The sequence below is a fragment of the Hypomesus nipponensis genome, chromosome 23, assembly GCF_054491055.1.
Source record: "Hypomesus nipponensis isolate SF chromosome 23, ASM5449105v1, whole genome shotgun sequence".
Taxonomy (NCBI): domain Eukaryota; kingdom Metazoa; phylum Chordata; class Actinopteri; order Osmeriformes; family Osmeridae; genus Hypomesus; species Hypomesus nipponensis.
The window spans coordinates 21,321,641-21,328,748 of record NC_140383.1 but is presented as its reverse complement, the minus strand read 5'-3'; positions in this window follow the sequence as shown (position 1 = coordinate 21,328,748).

Below are 7,108 nucleotides of genomic sequence, written 5' to 3'. Positions count from 1 at the left end.
CATGGTACCAGCTGTTTTCACACACATCTGGAAACTACTGGCCTAAAAAGTGATTAATTTAACTGAATTTTTTCAATATTCTGTTTATTTGAAGCCATTAAATGTTGAACTGTTTACACAGTTTATGTAACAATGCTAGATTAGATTTCTGCTATCAACAATGTCTAATTATAGTTTTTTTTCTGTGTCTTCCTTTTCAACATGTCTCGTCTCATTGTCCCCATCATTATTGGACATTCTGTCTTTCCTGTCCCACATACCCCCTCTATCTAATATTTGGACATTCTACAGGGTGCCCACGGTGCCTGGAAAACATGGAAATCATTATTTTTTATTTTTTTCAGGTTTAGAAAAGTCATGGAGACTGAGCAAAAGTGAACACTTACATGTAAATTGAAACAGTTGTCCTGGAAAGTTTTATTGGATGATGTGTTGATGAATTGTAATAAAATGAAACTATTGAACACAGATTGAATGGATTTAATTGATGAATTCCATGAATTTAACCTCAACAGAAGCATTGCATTAGGTCTAAAAAAATCTCAATTAAGCTTTAAAGGGGCAATTGACTGCAAAACCGATTTTACCTTGTCATAGTTGAATAACGACAGTTCGGTGGGTAAAATGAACATACTGTGAATATCAAAGTCCATAGACACCTCTTTCCTATTCAAATCTCAAAAAGAAAAAAAATTGGCTGTATAACGCTATAGCTTTTCAACAAAGCTACCGGTCCTACGTAGGACCGGGGAACGCCCTTTTTGGCTCTGGTCTGTATTTTTTGTCACACCCCAGAATTTACATCCAGACCAGCCCGAGGTAGCGTCTATCTCCGATACTAGTTTAGGTGCGCGCTGCTCTGTGTAGGCTACTTATAAGGAATTACAAAGAAGGTTTTGAATTATAACAAGGATATTGAAAATGAACCACGGTCGTAAATGCTGTGTTCCAGGCTGTACAGGGAAGGCTAACACTCAGTCTTCCCAAGGAGCCAAACATTCAACAGGCATGGCTGATGTTGTCTATGAGAAGATCCCGGCAAAGTTCGACACTCAATCATTCATTTGCTCTGTACATTTCACCCAAGACAGTTTTGCCAACCCTGGACAATTGCAAGCAGGATTTGCCAGGAAGCTGATCCTGGAAAGACGTGCTGTTCCGACCGTATGCTCATTGCAACCGCAAGCTATAAGGACAGTATGATGTTGTGCTAACAGTTAGCAATGCTAACGTTTCCTGTATATAGCATACCAGGTAGAATGCTAAATAAGTTTCTACACACATCATATGACTCTAGCTAGACTAGCTGTAGTCGGCATTAGAAGGGAAGCTTCCGAAAAATAGCCAGAAAACGAACAGCAGTCTGGCTAATTGCTAACGCCTGTCTAGATAATCTATTTGAAAGAACTGGAGAAAGGTAGGTGCTTGATACAGGATACGTTAGCATTGCTAGTAACTGTTACTAGTAACACGTAGACGGTAGGCATGTAAACAAGTTTGCTAACGCAAGAGCATAGGTAGAATGTGTGATAATTTAGCCTAGTTTATTGGCAATGGGACTAACGTTGATTCATGTTCCTGACTGTGTTTCATTCAAATAAATAACCTGTGTAATGTAAATCTACAATTCACGATGCATGTTTGTCCAGGGGCCTCATTTATAAAGTTTGCGTACGCTCAAAACGGGACTGAAAATGTGCGTACGCCACTTTCCACGCAAAAGGTAGTGATTAGGGATGGGCGTGGTTAATTGAATATCCGGATATCCTCAAGTAAGTTAGTATTCGAATACTTTTTTCGAATACTTATGAGCGTAGTTTGATTTAAAAAAATGTTTCATTGAAAAACCGTTGCGTCATGTTGTGAATTCTAATAGTTGTGATGTTAGAAAATGATGAAAACCATCAAAAAAAGGTAGGCCACGCCTGCGTTGTGCTGCGAGTCTCATTTCATTTGGCGCTACAAGAAGCATAGTGTCCTGGCTAAGCAGTACCACGCAGCAACCTCAGTTCCTGCAGTCTTTTCTACGCCGGCCTGCTCTTAAATTGACTCCGTACTCGCCTCTCCCCTGAGCATGTTTAAATGCTAATTCTCTTGAGTATAAATGAGTATGGATAATGCAGTTGTGGTTTATTTATTTTCTTACCAGTAGCCATGTAGAGCTAGCGTAATCGGCTGTTTATGTTTGCAATGTGTGGTGGCGCACCGTATCCTATAGGATTCCGGTTCCAAGTTAATATCCTAGTAAATATGCAATATTTCTCCGTGTGTCTTTCGTATTTATGGATGATAGCGTACCCAATGTGTTTAATTTAGTCCAATGTAGCCTACTTTTTATTTCACATAATAGGCTAATCGCTTTTACGCCAAATTAAGAGCCTACGTCTGAAGACGCAGCGTTTTTTCAAGTTCATTGTCTTTTCGTTATGTAATAAATTGATCTTTCATTTGTTTTCTTTATTCAACCCTTATTTAATCTAATAGTTTAACAGTCCCAATTATTGCCAGAATGTGTGGTGGTTCATGTGTTTACTGTATGCTTAGTGTCACGTCAGGCTAATTACATAACTGAACCACATTAATAAAATAGATGATCCGGATATTCGAAAATAATTTCGGATACTATTCGAAGAGTGAAATCAGTTCAAATCTCCATCCCTAGTAGTGATCTATTGAGGGAACATTGCGTATGCGTACAGGTGTGCGTACGCACGGTTTTATAAATCTGAATTTTAGTGTGCGTACGCCATTTTAGGCTTTTGGGCGTACGTACACTTTAAGTAAGAATCGTACGCACAGTTTTATAAATGAGACCCCTGATCTTTGTCATGTTATTTTTCAGCAAGATATTTAGAGGTAGCTAGCTTTATTTGCGAGTTTTTATTTCAAGTCTCCAACTTCGGCTGTTTCAGCGAGTGCTGCTGTTGGCCGTGTTGCGTTTTTGCTCCCCAGCTTCACTCGTTGAAAACCAACCAATCAGTACGCAGCTTATCTAAATATTAATGAGCATACCATAAAAGAGAAAAGCTAGTGTTTTTTCCCGGGAACATTTCAGAGGATCTGTCAGTGGGCATAGAACAACACCCGGGCCATTTTCAACCCAACCAATGTTACATACCCCATTCGAAAACCTTAAGGAACAGTGTAAAATACCCCAAAAACCCAGTCAATTGCCCCTTTAAAGTTACATCTATATGATAGATAAATATTGTCCAACTAACAATATAGCATACATATTCAAAACAGATTATAGCCATCAACCTATTCTGTACCATTGTTTAAAATGTAGGCTATAGTATTTCTAACGTTAACGAGCCTTTGCAAACTCTGGAACACACAACTACGGAATCGGTCTTTGTCAGGTGACGTAACAGTTGCGAAAACCAAAGGGCATTATGGGAGTAGCCATAATTTTCCAGGTATGCATAAAGCGGTGTTCAGTGAGTTTGCTATTGATTCATTTAATTTAAGTGTCAAAATGGGACGTTCTTGTTGCGTGATCGGCTGCAATAGAAGGTCTTAGACAGCAAAGGTCATACGCTTCACAACGGGGATATATTTTTTTCCTTTCCCAATTCGAAGAAAATATGGGGCAACATGTAGCGGATCACCTGGGTTGCAGCGGTCCAGCGCAAAAACATCACTTTTGCTAACATATCGCGTTCTATGTTATGTCATACTCAATTGACCGTTCCCAAAACTCCTCCCTAGAACGGCCCTCGTCCAATTGTACCTCAGCAACCGCTACTAAGAGAAGGTTTGTCAAGCTTTGACTCAGAAGCAACATGGTTTAACGGTGTGCCTATGGGACGTGTCGATCTGACACCAGATATCCAAAAAGTTTAGAGGGAGGTGTAGTATTTTTTTCATTTGCAAAGCCGAAGACTCAAGAGGGAAAGTGATGGCGGTGGATAAAACAGTGTGGGAGACCCCACTCCCAACTTAATTTAGAGAACATCACCAAACACACATAGCCTATGTCTGCTCCAAGGTAGCTAGCGTTAAGCTGCTAGCGAACAATATCTAAGATGTTAGTTGAGAGAACATCCCCAAATAGTTATGGTTCATGGTAACTAGTATTGCCACTACTAGTGCATAACTAATCACTCCAACACATTTGTTAATGTTAAAATCTAAATGTTAATGATAACGTCTGTAAAATTGCAAGCTGAGCAACCCAACGAACGCCAGCGAGTTGCCAGGAGCTTAAAATACTGTATCATTGTTGAACAAAACGTCCCAACAAGCCGTTATTAACGTATTTTGTTTTAATCTTGTTTTAAAAGACTATGGGGCGTGTTTCAACCGAACTCGTAAAACAAATGCCTCTTCTCTCAATTGGATGGACCTACAACCAGAGCAATGTAATATGTTTGTTGAAAACAAATTCAACCCAAGCGCTCTTTCGTGACGTTGTTAATAACGTTACTGTTGATAATCTCTCCATTATCGTATAAAGCCTGCCCTGACAATTTCATTGGTCCGAACAGCTCCTGTTCGGACATAGTTTTTTCCCCAAACGTGCCCCCCCAGACCCAAGATAAGTTGGGCTGGCAGCCAGGCTAGTTCTATGTATGCTAGTTCTAATATGTTTGCGCTCGAAATTTTTATAAAGGTAAGATCGTTAAATCCACGTGTAGTTTTGGACGAATTATGTGGCACAGGAGATGAATCAAAATAATGTTACCGTTAAATGTCATGCAATCGTCTTATAGGCTACAGGGCTGTAACATATATGTACTCTTACTTTAGTATAATTTCTGACTAATAGTAACCCTTCTGGTCCCATGTAATGAAGCTTAAACGTTTTTTATGTTATTGCAGGTCAACAAGCATATGACAAGATGGAGACAGAAATCACTCTCACCAAAACTGCACGCTCTGCAAGGCAGTGTTGACCAGCCTTGCATTTACAATAAAACATATGAAAACATTTTTCAAAAATGTGTTGTTAATTGTTTTCTTGTGATTTACTTTGACAGCTAAATGGAAACAAACACATGTGTAAGGTGTAATACTTCAGGTGTATAAAAAAAAAAAATTACAATAGTGCAAACTGCAAATCAGTGATTTGTATAGAAAATGTATGCTTAAGTTAATGTCAGTTCAATTTATATATTTGTCCATGTACTGACATTAAAGTCCTTTGGTCGGAATGTAAATCCGCACTCCAATTTACTGCAGTCAGCTCGTATGGATCTATGTCTTGAATGGATGACAATTTCTCAAAATAAAGGTTCCTAGCATTTTTGGTTAGTTTATCGCAGTACAGCCATTTCTCAGTTTTCTTGTGCTTCTCCAGTTTAGCGATTTATTTGCTTGTTATCTTCAGAAAATTATCATCAGTGCTCATCGACTGCACGTTTGCTGTAGCTGGAAAATGGCGGCGCAGTGACGTCACACACAAAAAACCTACGTGTCTGACAAAGACCTGCTTGCTACTAGTAGCTATCAGACATTCATTTGTGCTTTTCAGGCATGAGCTTCAATATCAAATAGAATGGTAAAACTGTGTCCCCACCAATGTTCAAACCAAACCTACGCCCTTGAAAAATATCAGGAAACAGCGCTAGGCACCGTGCAACGTCACCCTTTGTGTCATTTGAATTCTGTCACATTTTGAAAAATAAAGTATCAACTTACCGGCACATCTAAACAAAGTCTGTGAAGGGCTTGGCGTGCTTGCCGATGGCATGGGCATTTCGGAAGAGCACCTGCATCTTTTTGTTGGTCGAGTCGGTGAGCTTCGTAAGTTGTCTTGACGGTCTCACAGGTCTGCACTGACGAGCTTCTGGCAGCTTTGATTGCCATACAATCTTTGTGGCAGTTTGACGTTTTTCAGACGCAGCTTCAATAAAGTCATCCATAGTAGCTGTCATATCCACAAACTCCAGGTTGGTCTTCTACCCCAACAACCAGAAAGTGTCAGTCCGCGCCTGGCCCAACATCACATTCTTTAAGCAAAAAAAAAGTTTGAGGACTTCGCTCTTACTCAGCCACCTTACTTCTGTATGGCAAGGAATGCCTTCATGCTCCGAAACCCACCTCCTTCAAGAACAGCTGAAACTGCCAGTGATTGAGACCACGCGCCCGAATGAAGTTCACTGATTTCATGACTGTGGTCATTATATCATCCAGTTCCAGAACCTTTCCACACAAAGCTTCTTGATGGATATTACAATGATACGTTACCAGAGGTGTGTGACAGTTACTTGTTTGCATTTCCTGCATCATCAGTCCCACCAAGTCTCCACACATTGCAGGTACACCATCGGTAGTTAATCCCCCCCAATTTTTCCAACGGTAATTCATTTTTACTTCTTCACAATATCAAAAGTGTCCCGTCGTGCTCCCATGCATGGCAGCTACATCCAACAGCTCCTCCGTGACAGAGAGGTCCAACTAATAAAAATGGACAGCTGCGCTGTATCCGCATTGTCTGTGCATTCATCAACAGCCAAAGAATGAGCCAGATAACCGTGCGTCTCTTCAGCCAGCTGTGTGTCTAGATATTCTTCCTCTTCAGGGCCCCTCCCACACCATCCTGGGCACCCTTCCCGTGGCTCGCCTCAATATAGTTCCATGTCCCGGCAGTGAATCCTCGCATCAACAGCTAAGTACAAAACAGGAAAAGTTACCTTGTTGTTTGTACTGCGTGCAAGGGCCATCACTGTAAAAATGTAGAGACCTACATTTTTTTCTTACATTTTTCACTCAGTTTCATTGCAGCCATTTGCTAAAATAAAAAAGTTCATTATATTTCTCATTAATGTACACGCAGCACCCCATCATGACATAACAAAACAGAAATTTAGAAATGTGCGCTTTTATTAAAAAAGAAAAACTGAAATATCAAATGGTCATAAGTATTTAGACCCTTTGCTGTGACACATTTAACTCACATGCTGTCCATTTCTTCTGATCCTCCTTGAGATGGTTCTACTCCTTCATTGGAGTCCAGCTGTGTTTAATTAAACTGACGACGACGACGACTTGATTAGGAAAGGCACACCCCTTACTAAATAAGATCTTACAGCTCACCGTGCATGTCAGAGCAAAGGAGAATCATGAGGTCGAATGATCCGCCCAAGGAGCTCAGAGACAGAAT